This window comes from Papaver somniferum, chromosome 4 (assembly GCF_003573695.1).
Source record: "Papaver somniferum cultivar HN1 chromosome 4, ASM357369v1, whole genome shotgun sequence".
Taxonomy (NCBI): domain Eukaryota; kingdom Viridiplantae; phylum Streptophyta; class Magnoliopsida; order Ranunculales; family Papaveraceae; genus Papaver; species Papaver somniferum.
The window spans coordinates 65680935-65705902 of record NC_039361.1 but is presented as its reverse complement, the minus strand read 5'-3'; the positions used below and the strand labels follow the sequence as shown (position 1 = coordinate 65705902).

The 24968-nt window shown below is 37.4% G+C and overlaps 1 pseudogene; it reads right to left on the bottom strand.

Annotated features, from left to right (window-relative positions):
- LOC113272637 overlaps positions 1-24968 on the bottom strand; it is a 235065-nt pseudogene that overhangs the window by 86573 nt on the left and 123524 nt on the right.

The following is a 24968-nucleotide window of genomic DNA, read 5'->3' as shown; positions in this document are numbered from 1 at the left end:
CATAGAGAAAATTTTATATCATCAGACCGAGGTCTATTTTTTTTTGTTCCTTAAACTAACAAACGAACGAGCGTTTGTTCCTAAAACAAAGATTTATTTTCGGGCCCGGCCCGTGAATCCTAGACCAATGAAGGTTCCACCATCAAATCAGCGGTTCTACACCAATTTATGCTCACTGGATGACGCTCTATTAGGCCACTGGGGTTTGTGCTCAAACCATGGTTTGCTCGTTCAGTTTAAATCCGGTAACATCTTATCTTATAAGTTCGATTAATTATTTTTGTTTGTATCTAGAAAATCACCATTCAATGCTGACTGAGGAATATGACTGTCCCTCACTAAGCAGGGGACTTAATGTAGATGGTGGATTTTCGACAAAGGAAAAATCATAAAACCATAATTATACATACTCCGGATCCGACAATCGAATGAGTATTGAGACTCATGTCTCTCAATAAAGTGTGAAAGCTCATGCCATAAAACCTCTGACTGAGAAGGCCGTCTCTCAGAGTATATGTAGATGTGTAGTCTCCCAGCTGAGGCCACAGAACATTTCATGAATACTGAGGAATTTCAGTAATTATTTCTGTATAGAATCGAAAGATTGGATGGCTCCTAGACAGCATGCCTGCTGGTATAGAGAAACAACATCTTCAGGATGCAACCAGGTTTTCCCTGACTATACAGGAGAAATATGACACTCCGGCAAGTTCATATTGCTCAACTCTCATATAATTAATGCTCCTAGATAGAAAGCCTTGCTAGTATAGATCCCTCAATTAATTATCTCTAATCGTAGCTGAATATTCAACTATATTCTACGATTCTTCGAATGTTTCATTACTTCAATTTATGGTTTTCCCAGCAGAATTCCATGGGTTAGTAATAGATATTCAACGTACAGGCATCTGAGCATCGAATAATCCCTGACTAAAATGGTGCAAGTGTGTTTAGCAATAATGCACAGACCAACATCTGAATACGCGAATGAGCATTTCATAACACGAAGGAGAACCTATGCAAAATAGGAAGAAAAATAATAATAATAAAATATTTGCAAAGGCGCCAGGGGACTGGGCTCACCAGCCAGCTATTCATGCAGTGACCAGTCCCGCGCCCAATTTTATATTTTATCATATTTTATTATTTTTCTCTGATTTCATGAAAATCCTTTCATTTGAGCAAATCTCCTTTGTTTTAAGGAAATTCCCTAATCTCATGATATTTCCTTATGTCAAAGAAATAATAAAATTAGGAAAGGTGGCGCGGGACCAAGCATACTAGCCGGCCGGCCATGCCCTAGCCGTGGCCGGTCCCACACCTCACAGTTCCTTATTATTTTATTATTTCCCTCATCCCATGAAAATTCCCTGATTTCATGAATTTCCCCTAAACCTATGAAAATTATTGTAAAATTAGGGAAACCATGAGACCGGGCTCTAGCCGGTCCCACACGCCCCTTATTTTATTATTATTACTTGTTTTGTTTTCCTCATTCCATGAAAACTCCCTTATTTCAACAAAATACCTTGGTTTCAACAAATCTCTTTGATTTTATGAAAATTTCCTAAAATCATGAAAATTACATAAAATTGGGAAGAGTGCCATGGGACCGTGCCCTTTGGCCGGCCGACCATGCCCTTGGACATTGCCGGTCCCACACTCCATTATTCCCTATTTTATTATTATTTTATTTATCTCATCTCATGGAAGTTCCCTAATTTCATAAAACTCTCTAGTTTCATGGAATTTTCCTCAATTCAGAGAAAATACATAAAATTACATAAAAATGGGAAAAATGTGTGGGACCGTGCTTGTCAGCCGGACATGCCTTAGCCATGGCCAGTCCCATGCCTTGCAATTCCCTGTTTTATGTATTATTTTTCATCATCTCATGTATTTTTCCTAGTTTCAGCAAAACCCTGGATTCTGCATATTTTCTCAAAATGTTGCTCAAACGCGCATCGGAAAATATTGAAACTCTCAGGACTGAGACACGAACACTATGGTGACACAGGCACATCCCCTTGACCGACCAAGGGTGGCCCTAAGGCTTACAAATAGCCGGTCCCACACGTTTTAATGATTTTAACCTAATTTGCTCAATTTCTCATATTAGGTTCAAACTCTTTTCAAACAATTGAGGGTTTGCTCAAACGACCATCAATTGGTCCCACGACCACCAAGAGCCAGTCTCATGACCTCTTGGTCGGTCCCTCATCTTTTCATGACTAAGTTTTATTATCTAACGCTCACACGAGCATTAGTTCAATAAATGATTAAACCAGCATTTAGTCATTCTTTCACCAACTGCTCCCCAAGACGCTTTGGTATTTTTCTCATTCGAGCATCTGGGCGTTACATGGTGGACTTATCATCCCAGGTAGCCGGTCCCTTCGCTCTGTGTGGTTGATTTTCAATAAATCATCAATTTAATTAAAATTAGGGTTTTTGAATCCAGAGCTCTGCAAAAACATGATTCTGAGCAGATTTAAATACTGATAATTTTATGTTGATCCCATGATCAACATTTTTATTTATTATACTCGACCCAGCAGTCAGTATCTTAAATTAATATTTTATTTGGTCATGCTACCAACAATTCATCAAACGAGCAATAATTGCTCAAACCGATAATATTTATTCAGACTAGCAATATTTGCTCAAACCAGCAATATTTGCTCAGATTAAAGAATATTGGTTCAACTATCGATATTCAACAATTCAGCAACATAGTTTGCTTGTCTTAGGTTATCAACATAATAATACCTCATCTCAGCAGACGTATTTAATTCATGTGTTCAGAACATTTGAAAATCATGTTCAACTCAGCAATACATGGACTCATCGTCCCATAAAGTCAACATCTGACTCCACAATCACGAGACATCAATCGTGTCACATGGGGGGATATTAACTAGGGTTTTGGTCTGGCAGTCTACGGCACGTGTGTTCATACACACGATGAGAATGTGAGCGAGTCGTGCAATCAGTTGGAAGAATCAGCAAAGTAGTGGGTGGAAAATTAACTAAGTCTCTGCACGATGAGCAACTGGTTTTGACATGATTTCCCACTTCCCCAATCTATGATTCCAGCAACTGTCACACTTCATGGGATCATGGTGTCTTCAATTTCAGCAATATAAACAGACATCTGAATCATGATTTAAAGGACAAGATTCGAATACTCAAACATTCGTATAAAACAAGGAATTTCTCGGCAAGTTCATACAAACGATCTTTCGTCTACACGAACTCATCGTCTGAGCAATCACTCTCAATTGAGTAAAATTCAATCATTCAGAGCGTTTTTACGCTGAATTCACAACACACCTATAATCTCAGATCACCATTGATCTCACACAGTTCTCAGATTCCCTCCTACAGATCAACCCATGCTCTCTTGTGACCGAATTGACTCTGGAACGACCATTGTTCTTGGTTTAGGCCGGAGTCCTACAGATTGATCTCTCGAACTTAAAGCACTCCCTTTTTGCAGTGCATCTGTGTGAGGTTCAACATTTCGCTCGGTTCAAGGAGTCTCCACACGGACGCCTCTTCAATTCCGTAAAAACCAGCAAATCGGTTTTCCCCATATACAACCTCCATGTGAGTACTACACATAGTCACACTAGATTCCCAAAGATTCGGTTGACTAGGTACTAGGATCGGTTCCCGACATATATATGGTATCTAACTTATATGTGGTGCACATGTCCATAGGATCGGTTCCCCTTTCTGCTATAAACCTTACTGCACCCCATACAAGGATCGGTTCCCCTTGATGTACTGCACCCCTTACAAGGATCGGTTCCCTTTCCCTTACTAGGATCGGTTACCTTTCCCTTACAAGGATCGGTTCCCTTTCACTTACTCGGATCGGTTCCGTTTCACTTACTCGGATCGGTTCCCTTTCCCCAAGGCAGACATAATCCAATCATACCACAGGTGATTACTTAAGATTGGTTTTACTAATAAAAGTTATACCAATACAAAAGTCAGGACTTTGTGAATAGTTATACCAAGAACACAACAAGTTGTGAGCGTTTATACTCTATCATATATATTGGTTGTTCATAAGATATGCAACGAATAACAAAACCAATAACTCCTGGAAATTTCCTTTTCGGTTCACAAACAAGTTTATGAACTTACTTCCTTAGAACACATGTAAACATTGTTCCCTAGGATGAAATCCTCACCTCATACCCATACATAATCACAATAGCATTCAAATGATTATGGCGATGTCTTATCTACAAAGTTTAATGGTTAAGCAATAAACCTCGTATTGTATTCCGTAATACTATGTGTATCTAGAGTTTATATATGCTTCGCAGTTATGTTTTCAATATGCACGATTTGAAAGATACGTTAGGGAATGAAACAGTTCAATTCAAATATCACTAACCTCAAGTGGAAGGATGATTGTTGTCGTCGTAGCTCCTTGCTTCTTCACATCTTCAAGACTTCGCAATACTTGTAATGTCTCATATCCTAATGCTTTCAAGCTAACCTATACGAATTTTAACTCTAGTACATAATCAAGCGACTCTTAACATGAGTTTTGATTCACTAAAATATGACAACCAAACTTGACATACCAACGCTTGGTGGGTTCAACCGAGCAATGCTCTAACAGACTCAATCTTAAGAAAAGTATATCAAAGAGTTATATCTCAATTTCTCAATTCAATCTGCAATCAAACAAATAGGAATTTGCGATCCCAATTGAATATAAGAAATAACTTGGACGGTATCATAAACCAATATCCAAGCGTAAATCAATTTAATCAACAACCAAAGGTTGGATTCAAAATTGATTGAACTTACGCAAAATCTGTGATATTTCGATTATATAAACAAATATAATGCAGAAAAGAAATAACACCGACACCAGAAGTTTTTTAATGAGGAAACCACAAATGAAGAAAAACCCCGGGACCTAGTCCAGATTTGAACGCCACATTGTATTAAGCCGCTACAGACACTAGCCTACTCTAAGTTAACTTTGGACTGGAATGTAGTTGATCCTTAACCAATCTCACACTGATCAAGGTACAGTTGCGCTCCATACGTCTCTGAATCCCAGCAGGACTCTACACACTTGATTCCCTTAGCTGATCTCACCCACAACTAAGAGTTGCTATGACCTAAAGTCGAAGACTTGATAAACCAATCTGTCTCACATAGAAAAGTCTATTGAATAGATAAATCTGTCTCCCACTTATATACCTATGAGTTTTGTTCCGTATTTTGATAAATCAAGGTGAATAGAAACCAATTGATATACAGGACTTATATTCCTGAAGAACAACCTAGAAATATCAATCACCTCACAATAATCTTAATCGTATGGTAGCGAAACAAGTAGCGAAACAAGATATTGTGGAATCACAAACGATGAGACGAAGATGTTTGTGACTACTTTTTATCTTGCCTATCAGAGATTATATCTCGAGCAAATCTTAGAGAAGATAGTACTCAATCACGATAAAAAAAAAGGATCAGAACAGGCAACTACATATAAAATAGTTGGGTCCGACTTCACAATCCCAATGAAGTCTTCAAGTCGTTAATCTACAAGGTTTTGGAAAAACCTAAGGTTAAAGGAGAATCGACTCTAGTCGCAACTAGTATCACACAGTAGGTGTGGGGATTAGGTTTCCCAATTGCTAGAGTTCTCCTTTATATAGTCTTAAAATCAGGGTTTGCAATCAATGTTACCTTGGTAACAAAGAATTCAATATTCACCGTTAGATTAAAACCTGATTAGACTCAAGCTAATATCTTTCAATTGTTAGATCGAACTTAGCTTGGTACACACAAATTAAAAGTGACTTCATTTATATATGCTTAACTGTACCATAAAGTGTACACCTTTGTTGGCTCAATAATAGTTAACCGAAGTTAGCCATATGAACACTTTCATATCAACCTTATTCATCTTAACCATAACTAGTTCGAATGACTCAAATGAAACTAGTTCTAGAGTTTTTCAATTGTTTATATTCTCATAGAAATATACAAGACACAATTGAAGCAAAATCGATTTTGATTCACTCAAATCAAGTCATGAACATTATAGCCACAGTTTGCAAAAGATTGCATTCTTTATTATATAAATGTATTAGTTCATGAACAAACCGATTTTAGAACATAACCCACTCAAGTATGCAAACGGGTAAGCATACCTTGGTGGCCGGACTAAGTTTGGGTTCGCCAGTATGCGAACAGGTATGCATACCACAAAAATTAGTAAAGTCTCGGAACTTGAACCTCACGCCACTACGCGTACTTAGTTCCCGGACCTCTACTAAGCCAATCAGTACACATATGGATATGCATACCATGGTTCTCGGACTTGGACTACACATATGCAAGTACGCATACTGTGCTTATATCCAATTGTTCTAAACTCTCATTTCAACCATTGAAACATTATCGGAAGACGATAATAGCTGTCTCACACAAACTATTATCTTCAAAGCAATTTTCAAGTGATCAAATGATCAATACGAAACATTCCCAGTCTATAATATGAACTTGATCGAATGAGCAATTTACGAAACAAATTATGTAAGATGTTACCAGGCGATTTTCACATGATCATCTTTTGACTTTCGTCAAGAATATAAGATGCACTTGGTTAAAGCGAAAGCTTACCAACACATATTTCGAGAAATATGTAAGCGAGTTAAACTCAGCTCAAAATATCAAATGTGCATAATTGAAGTCTATATAGTTATACGAATTTTTTCTCAAATAGGAGATTGAGTTGATAGACTTTTGAGTGATAGATGAGTTCAAGTCTTCATATACCTTTTGTTGATGAAGTTCCACAAGCTCCCCTTAGTAGTTCTTCGACTTCAATCGATGAACGTCGTGAAGTCTAATGCTCAACTATACTTTCTATCCTAATCCGAGACTTAGCTATAAGTAGACTAGAAATCAAGACTTATAGTTTTGGCAACTAAACTTGACAAACAAGCTTGAGATAGTAACACTTGCGAGTTCGACCGAAAAGTGCTCTAACATTAACTTCCTCTTTTAAAAATAGGTTCCTCAAACTATGATACAAATAACTTCAACTTACGATATTATCACATACATAATTTTTCTCTAGGTCTAACACAGGGAAATCATCTTCAAAGGAGTCCAACACATCATCCACAATCAATTTACCATTGATCTCACACATTCTCAGCTTCCTTCCCCAGCCCTTCTCATTCCTTTGTGACCGAATTGAATCTGGAACGTTCATTTCTTGGTTTAGGCTAGATCTTACAAATTGATCTCTCGAACTTAAAGCACTCTTGTGCAGTGCATCTATTAAAGGTTTTATACGATTTGCTCATCGAGCATCTTCTTACTCCATCACTTTACACTTTAACGAATAATTTTTTTTACCCAACCACAACTAGTAAACTAGTATTAAACATATCCATTCCTTGTGTCTATACCAATATACCAAATGGGTTGTTTTATTTTTCCAAAGAAAATAACTCAAAGAATAAATGCAATACAATGAGACTTTTCACGGGAAAAGGATAATAATAATAATAATAATAATAATAATAATAATAATAATAACGGGCCCCTAGCTCAGCTGGTCATCCCCGTTCCCCAAAGTTTAATGCGCTACAGGATGTCCCAGGTTCGAGTCCCCAATGGCGTAATATTGCAGGAATTAACATGGAAGGTAGTGTTAGTTTGCCCCCCTTGTGACACAATCTCAGCCCCCCCTCCCGCCGTTTCGGCTCCCTTGGCTAGGTTACCCATGAGGCTCGCTGGTAGGTTAGCACAGCAACATGTTCAATTAATGTAATAGTATGTCGTTGGAGCTTAGCTTGTTAGGCTTCCAACTAGTTTCATGTAATAATATCATAATAATAATATTAAATATAAATAATAATAATAATAATAATAATAATAATAAAAGCATATAAAAGATTTCTGGTCATGAATATATAGATACATTTCGTCCGATAATAATAATAATAATAATAATAATAAGTTATGAACTAGCTCTTCAATCATTTACTCAAGCTTGCGGATCTCCTTCTTCCATTTCCAGCGTCATTGATGCCGCCCCTCATCCCATGAAATTATTGGCTGCACTATACTTTGGCGGTGTTAAGGAAAACTTACCTGCCATCTTCACCCTAAATGAACGAGAATCATTAGTCTGGCAATGCAACAGGCGTGATCATGCAATGGATTTTCTTAAGGCAGTTCCTATCAGTGGACTGAACCAAACTGTCGCACCAAGACAATTCCAATCCATCCTTAAATACCGGCTTGCCATACCCTTCTTTGAGGAAGATAGCAGGTGTTCGATGTGTAACAGACTGATGGATATCTATGCCGACCATGCAGTCCACTGTGCAAGTGAAGTGGGTTCAAAATTCAGACATGACATGGTCGTGATGCTCTCCTTGACATATGCTACAGGTCAGGTGTTGTTGCTTGCAAAGAAGTCTCTTTAGGGTTTCTTTCAAACTCTGACAAGGAACTTAAACCTGCTGATATCATGGTCTATAATTGGGAAGACGGCAAAGATGTGTGCCTTGATGTGACCGAAATTTCGCCTTTCACTACCTCCAGAACTCGTAACACTCCTCCGGGCCAAGCCATCATCGCTGCAGTGAGTCGTAAGCGTACAAAATACTTACATAAGTGTATGACACTTGGTTACGGTTTCCAGGCACTAGCTTTTTCCACCATGGGAGAATTGGGAGATGACTTAGTTTTATTTCTTAAGAGGTTGAGCAACTGCCTAGTTAGTCACGATGTTAATCACAAAATAGGCAATTCTTTGTTCCATAGGATATGGATTATTATTCAAAAAGGTGTTGGCCCCCAGCTTGTCGCTCGGTTGCCTTCTATCGACTTGTAATATACACTCCGTCGTCTTGCTAATAAAACGCCCTGAGTGGCTCTTATAATAATAATAATAATAATAGATGAGTACACTTAAAAGCTTGGGACTTTCTTTGTAAACCAGTGTAAATGGGAGGTTTGGGTTTCAAATAAGCAAACAAAATGAATAAAGCAATGATAAATAAGCTTGCATGGAGATAGTAACTCAACCAGAATATTTATGGGTTTCTTTACTCAAAACTAAATTGTTAGAGCGTTGCTAGGTCGAACTCACAAGTGTTTCTATCTCAAGCTTGTTGTCAAATTTAGTGGTCAAAACTATATCTTGATTTCTAGTATATATTTAGTCAAGTCTCGGATTAGGATAGAAATGTGTACTTGAGTATCGGATATCACTGCGTTCTACTGTTTGAAGGCGAAAATCAACAGGAGTTCTGGAAAACTTCTTCAACAATAGGTAAGTGAAGACTGAACTACATATTTCTCAAGTTTTCACCTTTCTATCTATGAGATATTGTCGCATCACTAAATTAGATAGTACATGCATAACATAAGTTATGAATCAAGTTTATCTTGAATATCATTCTCGAAATATTCTAGGCTTAAGAAATTTTGTTCATACCTGATGAATTTGGTTAAGAAAAATTTATTGTTTATGACCTAATTATGATTCAAGATTTTATCATTTGAAAATAGCCTAGAACAATGATATGTATCATTGATGTTATTCGAGAATGTTTGATATTGATTATTAGAGAGATATAAAAATACTGTAAATATGGATACAAAACAATATATATTCCAGTTCACATACTGGGAGAACTGTTATAAGTCTAGAGTCGCAGTACATGTGACCAGTACATGTACATGCGTAGCTATAGTTCGACGGAGACCTTTTGGTACTCACACCCGGTATCCATACCATAAAAAGTCTGTGGACTCGTGAACCAGGAAGGTAAGCATACCTAGTATGCAAACCGAAAAAGATTTGTTGGTTTCAAAACCGATAAGGTACGCATACCCAGTATGCAAACCATAAACGATCAGTGAGTTCTTGAACTCATTTTTGTCTTAAGGGTATACATACCCGATACACATACCATGACAAAAATATTCACGAACAGGTTAGTACACGTACTTACCCTGTCGAATGTTTTCAGATGCATCATAATTATTTATATGAGATAATCAACATTTGAATAACTCTGTAAAAATATTATCTAGACATGCTTGATTACATTGTGACTCAAAATTTAAAATATTAAAGTGTTATATGAAAATGGTTGAGCTTATCGTTCAATTGGCTAGTTTTGGGTAACCATTCATTATACACGGTTCGGTTATGGTTAATCCTAACCAAAGTGTATATTCTGCTTTATTAATCTCAAGTCAAGTTTTTTATCTAACGGTGATTATTGATTGTTTGATTCCAAAGCTACCTTAGCTTAAATCTAAAGCAACATTGATCTTGAAAGTCTATATAAGGATAATCTCAAACAAATGGAATATTTGAATCCCTGACACTATTCTTGTGTGTCCTAGTTGTAAACTAGAGTCGTCCTATCCTTCAAACTCTTCTAGGGTTTCGCGACTAAAAATACTTCACCTAGGGATTCGTGAAGCCATGACCAAATATCGTTATCTTGATAGTTAGTGTATCCTGATCTTGTTTTTATTGTCGAGTCTTGTTCCAACAAACAAGATAGATAGAAATCACAAAGGTTCTTCGTCTCAGACTTTGTGATTCCACAAGTTTATACTTGTGAGGTGAATAATAATCTAGGCTGCTCTTTGGGAGTCATAGGACCGTATTTTGAGGTTTGTTAGACTTTGTCTATTGCAATCGATTTCCTACCTCACCTTAATCGTTGATCAGAACGAAAATCACATATAGGCTTATTCGTGGGAGGTAGACTGGTTTAAAGTCTTCAGTTAAGTTGAAGCAACTCTTAGGCTGTAAAGGACGTTATCTAAGGGAATCAATTGTGCGGAATCCTGTTGGGATTTAAGAGGTGTAAGCGACCGTAACTGAATTGATGTGACTGTTTAATTCGGTCTCAACTACATTCCAGTCCGAAGTTTTGATAGTAGGCTAGTGTCTGTAGCGGCTTAATACAGTTTGGTATTCAAGTCTGGACTAGGTCCCGGAGTTTTTCTGCATTTGCGATTTCCTCATTAACAAATTTTCTGGTGTCTGTGTTATTTCTTTTCCGCATTATATTGTTTATCTTTATAATTAAAATATCACAGGTCGTATGTTAAAATCAATTTAAGTAGATAAGTTCATCGCATTATTGGATACAACTTGATTAATTCTTTGATATTGATATTTAGAATCGTCCAAGTATTCTCACGGTATAATTAGGTTCATAGACTAGTCTCTGTTTACATTCTGGTTATGAGAGAAAGAGATATAAGCTCTTCATTTAATTCCTGATTGAGATTCATTCAGTTGAACTCTTGGAATTGTATTCGAGTTTAGTCCAAACAGGTTGACTAAGAAAAAGTCGGTGGTGTATTTTGGTACCCCCACGTTTTCAATTGGTATCAGAGCAGGCAACACACGGAAAACCTAATAAGTTTGTTTTTTATTGATCCTGGAAGTACATCCTTAAGGGAAACTACTTTGGAAAACTTTTTCTGTTCACCTATAATGTACACCAGAGTTCCTTAAAGATTTTTTCAGAGTTTATTTTTCTCAGGGTTGTGTATCCCTCAGAAAGCTCTCGATCCAACCAATGTCTTGGTTGAGTTACATATAGGAAAAAATAAAAATTATTATCCCTGAGAGAAAAACAAGAAACGTATTGTTAAAAGTAATAAGCTACGCTGTCTCGAAAGGTTGTTAAACGGTCTCTTTAAGGAATGCAACAAAAAGGGGTTTGTAGACGAAGATCTCTATGTAGCTTTTGAAAATACTTTTAAATTCTTGGAACTTCTGGCATTGATCTTGAGAAAGGATAAGTCCTTGGAATTTTCAGACACTGATAAAGTTTGCTTTCATTGTAGAGAATTCAGACATGTCAAAAAATCTTGCAAGTTTACTGCAATGATACTGATTGCTCCTAATAATGGGATATCATCTCTTGATCATAACAAAAATGGAAAAACAAATCGGAAAGACTGTCTAGTGGAGATGGTTTGTGAGAACTTTACCCACCCAACCTCTTGATAATATCTCGGCATCACCCCATCATGTATTTTTGAGATGGGGAGCAGTAGTAAAGGTTTGTTTTCTGTTGGTAATTGGCTCTGGATAAAGGAAGGTGTTTCTTAATCAGACGTGATCAAAGAAAAACATCACTTATTGTTGAGTTGGATCCAATCTCATGATGTCATAAGGTAATATTAAATTATGACACTTATAATCCTGTGAATATCAATATTGACTTGTGATCTGAAACTCATTGTTCAAAACAATTGATTCATTGAGATAAGAATAAGATCGATCATCTTATTATATTCATATTGCAATTTTCATTTATTAGGTGTCATTAGAAAATCATAATATGGTATGATTGTTCAAAACGCGGAGGTACCAAAATATACCACCATTTTTTTATAAGCAATCTGTATGGACAAACTCAATACAAATCCGAGAGTTAAACCCAATCAAGGAATAGTATCTAGAGTTATGACTTTCTCTCTTGCGATTAGAACGTTTACAGAAACAAGTCTGTGAACCTAATCACAAAGAGATTACTTAGACGGTACCGAAGATCGATTATTCAAGAATCAATCTAGTCGTATTAAACAGACCAGGTCGGATATATCTACTAAGATTGGTCAATGTACAACCTGTGATATTTCAATTATAAAGATAAACAATATAATGCGGGAAAAGAAATAACACAGATACCAGAAATAATCTTAACGAGGAAACCACAAATGCAGAAAAACCACGGTCTAGTCCAGATTGAACACCAAACTGTATTAAGCCGCTACAGACACTAGCCTACTAACAATTAACTTCGGACTGGAATGTATTTGAGACCTAAAAGGTATCCCACCGATTAAGGTACAATCGCTCTCCTTATGCCTCTTGAATCCCAGCAGAACTCCGCACAATTGATTCCCTTAGATAACGTCACACCAACTAAGAGTTGCTTTAACTCAATTGGAGATTTTAAACCAAATTTCCTCCCACAAATTAAGCCTATATAATTGATTTTCTGATTACGATCGAAACATATGATCAAAATAAAACGTATGATCAAGGTGATGGATATCGATAGCAACTTGACAAAGTCTAGCTATCCTCAAAATCCGGACTTATGCAACTGAAGTGCAGCCTAGGTTATTATTCACCTCACAAGAATAAAACTTGTAGAATCAACAAAGTTTGAGACGGAGAGAACTTTGATGATTTTTATTTATCTTGATCGATGGAGAAAGCTCTACAAACAATCAAGATCAGGATAATCAAGGAAGATAACTAGACCTGGCTTCACAAATCCCTATGAAGTCTTTATAGTCGCTAACTCCTAAAAGGGTTAGTAAGAGGACGATTATAGATACAACTAGGACACACCAAAAAGTAGCGTCGGCATTCAAAGATCCCAATTGCTTGAAGTTCCCCTTTTAAAGACATTCAAAGCATAGGTTGCTTTAGGTTTAAGCTAAAATAGCTTTGGAACCAAGTAAACCATATCCACCGTTAGATGAATCTTTGAATCTGATTACATAAGCAATATATACACTCTGGTTAGGTGAAACCGTAGCCAAATCATGTACAAAGAATATGTTTAACATGGTTATCCGAAACTAGTCGGTTTGAACTTAAAAGCTTAATCTTCATTTTCATGAACACATAAGACATTAACTCTGAGTCACAAACATGTGATCAATTAAGTCTAGTGTTTATAGAGAATTAATTGAATGCTAATTATCTCAAAGAAATAATTTAAACACACTTGAAAACATAATTGACATGGTTAGTAGGTGTACAAGGTACAAATACCATTGCCGTTCGTGAGTCGGTTCAGTCACACTACGCATACCGGTTTGGAAACTTTAAATCAAAACCAAGTTCCAGAGTTCACAAAAAAATTTAGGTTTACGTACTGGTTTGGAAACTTTAAGACTGTCGCCGGTTCCGGAATTCACATAACTAAATCGGTTTGCGTGCCGGTTTGGAAACGCTATCGAGTTTAGGAATATAAAACTGTTTTAGTTCGCGTATCAGTTTGGATACTCACCCTGGTTCCTTAACCACGGTTCAAGAATGGTTTTCATATGAGTATGCATACCGATCCGGTTCACGAGTTAAACAGATTTTCATATGATGTGCATAAGAATATGCGTATCACAAATCTGTAAGTCGTTATGTATATCTACTCCGCTACGTGTACGAGTACATGTAATACGCGTTCAGACTATAACAGTTATCCCAGTTTGTAAGACTGATAACACTGTCTTGTATCTGAATCTATAGTAGCTTTATATTATTCTCTAGATCGATTCGAAACATTCCCGAAAAATATCAATGACACATGTCACCGTTCCGGGCTATTTTCGAATGATAAAACTTGAATCATGATTTTGATTCTGAACAATAAATTGTCCTTAACCGAAATTCATCAAGCATGAACAAATGTTCATTAAGGTTAGTAATTATATTTAGAGAAATTATCAAGATAAACTTAGTCATTATATTTCATGAAATTCTTGTCTATGCATACTAGTCTAATTAGTTATGACACATCGTCTCAGATGATAAAAAAAAAGTGAATATAACTTGAGATATAGGTGGTTCAGTCTTCACTTACCTTTTTTTGATGAAGTTCTCCAAAAGCTTCGGTTGATCTTCGCCTTCAAACGGTAGAACGCAATGATGACTGTTGTAATCCTCTGTTTCTCAACTAAATTTATATCCTAGTCCGAGACTTAACTAATTGCATACTAGAAATCAAGATATAGTTTTGACAACTAAATTTGACAATAAGCTTGAGATGAAACAATCTTCCCCTTTGTCAATTTTAGTGACAAAACTATCAATACATATGGATAAAAAACAAGGCTTGGAAAACTTCTCGCATCCATCGTGTCTTGATTTCCTTGGCTTATTCAACTTCTTGAACTCTTCGTAAATTCAAGCTGCAATGATTCTGAACGTGTTCAACACAGCATCGTTGTTGTTGAATAACCGATTCCATAGCGATAATAACAGAAACATAATATTATTTTTAAACAAATATTATTTCTTTATCCAAAGTTCAATTGTATATAAACTCTGAAGCAATACTACGGTGATTTGTTTCTCCCTCTTAATAAATACTTACATCTTTTGCATAATAGGTAAAACCTATAGATTATTGATTCACTCCACCTTACATAATGATCCGTAAACCATATGTATGTAGTATGAAATTACTAAATAATTCTCCCCCTTTTTGTCAATAAAATTAACAAAGGTACGAACATTGCGGAATCGTAATGAATATAATCAATAGCGGTAGTAAAGGTTGAAATTCTACATTTTTGTCAATAAAATTAACAAAGGCACGAAAACTGCGGGATCATAATGAATACAAAGATTTTCCCCACTTTTAAAATGCAATTCCTCGTATCAACTTTTTTTTTAGATGATCTCACATAGAAATAAATACTTAGCGCTCATCTAAGAGATTAAAAAGATACAAGCATCCCCTTTCAAATTCCACAACCGCACTCCTCACAAAGATATAACAATTAATCACAAGTTCATTTAAGAGCTCTCCCCCGTTTGATTTCATTACCAAGAGAACAACATGAGTGACCCTGATTTATGAAAAAAGGATTTTGTTGGACATTAACAAATCACATGGATTTGTATCCAAAAATCGAATTGAAATAATCTCTACGCCAGTTACGGACAAAAAGATAATTTTTGATCGATATGACTCAACATAAGAAAATCTTACGGAGTGTGTCAAGCAGTAACAAGCACAAAAATGTGATCACAAGAAGATCAATATTTCGAGAAAATTCTCAAAGAGTTTGTTTTATTCTCCGTTTATAAAAAAACATAATAGATTTAACTTCTGAGCATATATGAAATATTAGCCGATTCACGAAAACACAAAGGCACAAATATTCCATAAGACTTTTGCAATAATTAAACCAATAATGATTACATACTGCAAGTTCATCTTCCAACAACTCTAGAATTTAAATGAATAAATCTAAAAACATGCAAGATGAAAATTGTTAGAAATAGCTTGTGTAATCAAAATTTTTGCGATACCAAACCCTAGTTATCCTTCTAAAAATAAGAATAAATTCTCACACGAAGTTTCCTAGATAAAAGAAGAAGGAAATAAACTAGATTTTTCCAGACTCTTCATTGGTTTTGAGACCCTTGAATTTGTCATAAAATGTATCCATGAGCTCTTCAGAGAAAATATCCTCATTGAGAAGTTCACGAACATGAGATTTCATGAGAACAAGGTTAGCAGAAACTTTTTCCAACTCAGTCTTCAGCATGTGTATACCTTTTAGCGTTTCAACAAGTTATAGTTTCGCTTCCTCAAATTGTTTAAGAAAATCATAAACAACATCAACAGAGATGATCTCTTCCAGTCCAATATCTTGATGATCATATGCAAAATAGAAATTCACATCAGCAGAATCAACATCTTCATCATCGACCAGACTTCTCTTCTTTCCTCTTGTTTTAATACCATCGCGATTAAGATCTTTCTCCATGGTTTCAAGAATTTAAGATATAGGAGACATGCTTGGTTGCAGAACCTTGGATGAGAATTTCTTAATCACAATTTAAGGCATATAAAGGAGTTTTTAAAAGATATTCTATAGGATGCATGTCGGTTCATGACCTGATTTAGATATTAGAGTTTTGCACGGTCAAGACGAAAAGGTACGTGTACCTTTTTATGGTGCGGGACCGGTTGATCCTATTGGGCTTTCAACATAAATTTTTGAGGGTTGAAAACAGTTTTTATTGTTAAATAGCACACAACAACTTTTTCAAGACTGCAGCAATCCTTCTTAGCTATGACAAATATTCTTCCCTGAATATTAATGCATTCTTAGCTCAACAAACATGAGTTTAGAGCACAAGAAAATTAATATTTATCAAAAGATTTTAATTAGAGAACGTTATCTCAAGAATTCATAACATTCGAATGTGATTGAACTTATCATGGAAGGATTCCAATACGAAAAAGATTATTGCTCATCATATACAAGTACTACTTGAGACAAATAGTAGACCTATCACGCAATAATCCTTATCCAGCAGGAATTTTCATGGATAAGTGTAGATGAGGAGAAAACGATTTGCTGTTTTTTTAGGAAAGTGAAGAGACGACCGTGTGGACGAGAATCCTCAACCGAGCAAACTGCTTAACCTCAAACAGATGCACTGCACATGAGTGCTTTGAGTCAGAGAGATCAATATGTAGGACTCCGGCCTAAACCAAGTCAATGGCCATTCTAGAGTCAATTCGGTCACAAAGAGGGAGATGGGTTGATTTGTATGAGGGAAGCCGAGAAGTGTGTGATATCAATGATGATCAAGGATCGTGAATGTGTTTAAGGTTTCTACAAGTTTTACGTGAACTGTTGAGTTCGAATAAGTTCTGGTCGATTAATGGAATTCTTGAGAGTGATTGATCGAAAATTTGTATGTCCTTCAATCGTGGATTCAAAGACTTATTTATATTTCCAGAATAGTAGACACATTGATCTCCAGTAAGTGTGATGGATGCTCGAGTGAAAGAGTGGGAAAGTGGGAAATCGTGTGTTAACCAGTTCCAGGTCGTGCGGAGACTTGGTTGATTGTACACCCACTACTTTGCTAACTTCCTCAACTGCTTGCACGACTTACTCACATTTCTCATCGTGGATGAACACACGTGATGTAGGCCGCCAGACCAAAACCCTAATCGATATCCTCCATGTGACGTGATTGATGTCTCACGAACGTGGAACCTGTAAAACAGACGTGTATTTGATTAGCCAGTCGTTGAATTGATTAGATAATGAGTCTAAGTTTTGTTGAATCGATCATGATTGAAGAATGCTCAGTGATTCATGAATTGAACATGTCTGTTGAGACATATAGTTCTTGAATCAACATGATGATAGTTTGGGCAAATATTACTCGTCTGAGTAAGTATTGCTCATATGATAAACCGTTGAATATTGATAGTCGAATCAATATTACCACTCTGAGCAACGTTGCTCGCATCTGAGTAAAATTATTGAATATTGATGGTTAAATCAATATTCCTCGTTTGAGCAAATATTGCTCGTCTGAGCGAATATTTCTCGTTTGATGAATTATTGGTAGCATGACCAAATAAAGTATTAATTAAAATATTAGTAGCTGGACCGAATATTATATAATTAATTAACATGTTAATTGCAAAATCAACATAAAATTATTAGTGTTTAAACTTGCTCAAAATTACGATTTACAGAGCATTCAGTTCGAAACCCTAATTTTGATCAATTGCTGATCAGTTGGTGATTTATTGAAGATCAATCACTGAGTGAAGGAGGGACCGACTACATGGGATGATGGACGACCATGTAGTTCCCAGGTGCTCGTGTGAGCATGCACCAAAGTCTTTTATTGACCAATTGGTTAAGGGATGATTAAATGCTGGTTTAATCATTTATTAGAATAGTACTCGTCTGAGCATTAGGTGATAAAACCTAATTATGGAGAAATGAGGGACCGTTCAAGAGGGTATGAGACTGGCCCTTGACGGTCGTGGGACCAGCTGATGGTCGTTTGAGCAAATTCCAAGTTGGTTGGAAAGAGTTTGGACCCAATATGAGCAATTGAGCAAATTAGGTTAAAATTATAAAGATGTGCAGGACCGGATCTTTTCAAGCCTTAGGGCCAGACTTGGGAGGTCAAAAAATCATGCCCGTGTCACCATAACGTCTATTTCTCAGTCCTGAGAGTTACGGTATTTTCTGGTGTGCGTTTGAGCAATTTTTTGGGTTTTCAGAAGAGTTTGATCTTTGACTGAAATTCTTGATTTTGCTCGAATGAGCAAGTAGAACTTTGCTCATTTGATCAATATTTTGAGAATATTAAAATAATAATATTTTAATATTTGACGTGAGTAGCCTAGTCGATCGTGTGATCGTTTGACTTTTTGGCTTTTTTCATGGTTTGAGCAATATTTGAGCAAATATTGAAAATCAGGGTTTTTGCTCAAACAATGGAGTTTTATGAGATGAGGGAAACAATAATTATGAAAAACAAGGGATTGCAAGGTGTGGGACCGGCCACGGCTAGGGAATGTCGGCCGGCTAGGTGACCCAGTCCCGTGATACCTTCCTCTATTTTTATTATTTTTCATCATTTGAGGGAAAATATGAAGAAACCGTGAGTTTTGCTCAAACAAGGAAATTTTCTCGAATGAAGGAGTCTTCATGGGATCATGAAAATAATAAAAAAAGGAAAAATAAAGGAAAAGGCGTGAGGGACCGGCCATGGCAGCATGACCGGCCGGCCGGTGGGCCTGGTCCCTAGGCGCCTCTTTTATTATTATCTTTTTTTATTATATTCTCTCTCCTATTTTGCGTGGGTTCCTCGTTTGTCCATATTTTTGAATGCTCGTTCGTGCATTATCGTTGAGTATGAAAAAGCGGGGGTCTACCAACACCACCCAATATTTCGCTTAGCAATCTGTATGGACTAACTCCGAAATACTTTCTAGAGAATCAACTAGACAGTCAGACTCAATCTAGGTAAAAGTATCTCAAGGAGTTAATATCTCTCTCTTGTTTTTATTTACTCGAGATGATAGAAATCAAAGAGTCTTTAATCAAACACAAGGAATAACTTGGATGGTACCAAAGACCGATATCCAAGGATCAATCAATGATAATCAACAACCAAAGTTTGGATTATTCTAATTGATGATCTAACACACAACCTGTATTATTTCAATTATAAAGATAAAACAATATAATGCAGAAATTGAAATAACACAGACACCAGAAATTTTGTTAACGAGGAAACCGCAAATGCAGAAAAAACCCGGGACTTAGTCCAGATTGAACATACACTATATTAAGCCGCTACAGACTCTAGCCTACTCCAAGCTAACTTCAGACTGGACTGTAGTTGAACCCCAATCAATTTCCCACTGATCCAAGGTACAATTATGCTCCTACGCCTCTGATCCCAGCAGGATACTGCGCACTTGATTCCCTTAGTTGATCTCACCCACAACTAAGAGTTGCTATGACCCAAAATCGCAGGCTTTGACAATAAACAAATCTGTCTCCCACAGACAAGTCTATCAAAGAATCAATCCGTCTCCCACAGATAAACCCTAAAGGTTTTGTTCCGTCTTTTGATAATAATCAAGGTGAACAGGAACAAATTGATAATCCGGTCTTATATTCCCGAAGAACAACCTAGAGTTATCAATCACCTCACAACAATCTTAATCGTATGTTAGCGAAACAAGATGTTGCGGAATCACAAACAATGAGACAAAGATATTTGTGATTAATTTTTATATCTTGCCTATCGGAGACATCAATCTCAAGCCAATCAATCTAATTGAACTCGTATGATAGAAGATGCAAGATCAGATCATACAACTACGATAAAAGTTGAAAAAGCGGGGGTCTAACAACACCACCCAATATTTCGCTTAGCAATCTGTATGGACTAACTCCGAAATAATTTCTAGAGAATCAACTAGATAGTCAGACTCAATCTAGGTAAAAGTATCTCAAGGAATTAATATCTCTCTCTTGTTTTGATTTACTCGAGCTAATAGAAATCAACGAGTCTTTAATCAAACACAAGGAATAACTTGGATGGTACCAAAGACCAATATCCAAGGATCAATCAATGACAATCAACAACCAAAGGTTGGATTACTCTAATTGATGATCTAACACATAACCTGTATAATTTCAATTATAAAAATAAAACAATATAATGCGAAAACTGAAATAACACAGACACCAGAAATTTTGTTAACGAGCGCAAATGCAGAAAAACCCCGGTACCTAGTCCAGGTTGAACACACACTGTATTAAGCCACTACAAACACTATCCTACTCCAAGTTAACTTCGGACTGGACTATAGTTGACCCCAATAAGTCTCCCACTGATCCAAGGTACAGTTGTACTCCCTACGCCTCTGATCCCAGCAGGATACTGCGTACTTGATTCCCTTAGATGATCTTACCCACAACTAAGAGTTGCTACGGCCCAAAATCGCAGGCTTTAACAATAAAAAAATATGTCTCACATAGACAAGTCTATCAAAGGATCAATCTGTGTCCCACAGAAAAACCTAAAGTTTTTGTTCTGTCTTTTGATAATAATCAAGGTGAACAGGAACCAATTGATAATTCGGTCTTATATTCCCGAAGAACAGCCTAGATAAATCAATCACCTCACCAAAATCTTAATCGTATGGTAGCGAAACAAGATATTGCGGAATCACAAAAAATGAGACGAAGATGTTTGTGACTACTTTTTATATCTTGCCTATCTGAGATATTAATCTCACACCAATCAATCTGATTGTACTCGTGCGATAAAAGATGCAAGATCAGGTCACACAACTATGATAAAAGTAGTATCGGTCTGGCTTCACAATACCAATGAAGTCTTTAAGTCGTTAACCTGGTTTTAGAAGAAGAAAACCAAAGGGTAAAGGAGAAACGACTCTAACACGCAAACTAGTATCACACGTGAGGTGTGGGGATTAGTTTTGCAGAGTTGCTAGATGTCCCCTTATATAGTCTTTCAAATCAGGGTTTCGCCTTGGTCACAAAGCAAACAATATCCACCGTTAGATGAAAACCTAATTTAGGTTCAAGCTAATATTTCTCAACCGTTAGATCGAAAACTTAGCTTGTTATACACAAATGAACTGCACGCTTCTAGGTTTGTTAACCGTACCCAAACGTGTATATTGTTGGTTCAACAATAGTTAACCAAAAGGTTAGCCATATGAGCATTTCATACCAACCATATTCTTATTCACCATAACTAGTTCAAATAACTCAAATGAACTAGTTAGAGAGTTGTTCAATTGCAAGGAAATCTTATGTACTACACAAGACACAATTGATGTAAAGATGATTTGATTCACTCGAATCGGTTCGTGAACTTTATAGCCACGGTTTGCAAATTGCATTCTTTATTCTTTATAAGTTTAAGTTCAGAAATCATCTTCAGATATATAACCTTCTTAAGTTCGCACACTAGGTTCGCGGACTTAAGCAACCGGGCAGAGTTTACAAACTCCAGCAAAAAATCTAGGTAAAGACTTTCCGCCGGTTTGCGGATTGGGTTCGCGGACTGGTACTCACGCAAAAATTTTGTCAACTCCAGCAGAATTTCTCGGGATGAGAAGTTCGGCAGTTCGCGGACTTGGCAACAAGCCATTATTCCGGTTTCTCTTGATCAACAAAGTTCGCAAACTTTGGTTCAAGGGATATGACTTATGCACATATGTGTTTCCACAACAATACTTATGTCAATCATTGGTTATGTAATCGAAACTCTCATTCCAACCATTGAAACATTCTTAGAGGACGTTATATAGTTTTTACACCATTTCTCGTCAAAGCAATTTTCAAAGTGACTGAAACATATCATGACTATTTATAGGTGAAAAATGTTTCTGCTGGTTTTGGTAAATTCGGGTGTGTGTGGATGAGAAACGAATCTAAACCATAAACAAATGCACTGCACGGGAGTGCTTTCTGATTTGAGAGATCAATCTATACAATTCTAGCCTAAACCAAGAAATGGTCGTTCCAGACTTGCTTCGGTCACAAAGTGAAGGAAATGGGGTTGATCTCAGGGAGGGAAGCGAAGAAGGTGTTGATATTGTGAAGGTGTTGGTTGACTATGACTTGTATCATAATGATGAACTGGCTTGCAATAGTGTAAGAAATCAGCTCTGGATGTTTTCTGGATACGGATGACAACACTTGGTTTTTCTGTGTTTTCTCGTGTTGTTTGGAAATAGGCGAAGGACCTATTTATACAAGTCATTGAGCGCAAACCCTCATCTCGTAAGAAGTTGAGGAAGTTGAGTGATGGAGTAGTGGGGTCGTGTAGGTGATTACACGATTATGTCTTAGCCTACTTCCCTCATCATCTTAACCGTCCATGCCTCCTGACACGTTCTTATATATGGGCGCGTTGCACGCCGCACGTTGTAAACCGCCAGACCAATACCCCAGTAAGTATCCCCCAGTTTGTGACATATTTCATGTCTCGAGTAAGTGGGTCGAGTTGTGGGACCCGCATGAAATAACACGTGATGCTATAAGGTTAAATAACTAAGTTATTTAAGAAATTGATATTCATAAAATATCTTGTATATTCTATGCATGTAATGTATCGAATATGATTAATATGTATGAAGCATCGCTGTTTTAAATCTTAATAGAGTAAGTCGCGGATTAAGCGTCTTAAAATAGCAACATGTTCAAATATCTTCAAGGGATTGTTTGAAGTCCGCATGGGAGGGACATCCCTTGGCCGATCACTCCTTGTGGTATAGTGACGGACAGTGATCACCAAGGTGCCTCATTGGCCGTTTAACCCTTAGCCTAGGCTGTCCGACCAAGCTGGCAAAGTTGGATGGACGAGATGATATGCGGCACATGTTTGCGACCATTGATGGATTTTAGGGTTTTAAAGAGGTGCGCAAGCATCACTCTTTAGCTTGACCTAAATCAAGCATGGACAAAGTTTTTGGTGGGACCGACCGGGCATGCATGTAGACGGATCGCCAGTTTACAAGTCCATGCCACTCTGTCTCGCTGAGGTGCGATCTAGGCCACTCAATTTGTCTGGCAAAGACGATTGGTCGTGATCGATTTGCGACAGAAATCCTTTACCGCAAATGATTTTAAGGGGCCAATGCATGCCATCTTTGGGCGCGCGTTTCGAGGCGCCTGACCATGTTCCACCTTGGCCGACCTGTTACATGCGCAGGTGGGCCCACAGTGATCATGTTGATGCTCTCTGGACCTCCTTAGTCTATATCTATACCCTCCATCCGAGCTGGTGAAGATGGATGGTCATGATCAAACTTCGACATATATGTAATGCCACAAACCCTAATTAGGGTTTTGGATCAGTCACGCGTGCGCAACTTTGGCCAAACGGTTTGGCAGGCTATGCTCCTCCTTTGGGGAGACCGACCATGCGGGGCCCATGTTGGGCCGACGGTAAACTTATGTGTTCCTGCCCGATGGTCCTAGGCGTGATCTAATCCATCCAAACATGCTGGCGAAGTTGGATGGTTGTGATCGATTTAAGACGCTAGTGGGATTTCCGTGACCCTTTAAGTATCACGTCAGCCATACTTCGAGCAAGCTTTCGTTGCTCTAGGGCTAGGTCGTGAGAAAACCGATCAGGTGGGTGAGGAGTGGGCCCGCTAATGTGTGCATTAGCGCTTCACTGACCAATCATGGGATGATCTAATCCGTCCAACCAGGCTGGTGAAGTTGGACGATCATGATGATTTTAAGACTGCTTCGAGTGGTCTTGCTCGTTTGAGCCTTCCCAAAGCAACGCGGCCATCCCTCTTTGGGGACGATGTTTGACAGGCGTTAGGGGTATAATGTGGTGTTCGGCCGTCTAGGGAATAGGCGGGCCCGCCGGTGAACATCACGGTGATTGCCTGCTCCTATTAGGGTTTGTCTAGGTTAGTTAAATTATGCGGCCAAATTGCGTGTCCGCGATCGTTTCTGAGACTGACATGGACAGTCTAGATTTCCCTTAGGGAATTAAACATGCTCGATCGGGATAATATAAGCGCACCGACACAGGGTCCTCTTGGTTTGAGAATGGTATGGCCCGCGGTTATTTCGTGCATACCTTTGACACTTGGAGATTCGTGTTACTCTGCTGAGAGTAAACACTCAGTCGTCATGCCGCACCAATAACGAGAGTTCTGCTGAGAACAGCACAGGAAATACAAGGCAACTCATGCATTAATTAATAATGCTACAAATACACGGAATGTCTGGGATTGTTGATATATGCACCATTCTGGGTGAATTTTGTATATTTATTGAATTGCTTCAAATAAATAAAGCAAGAGGTTTTCTGCGCTCATCGC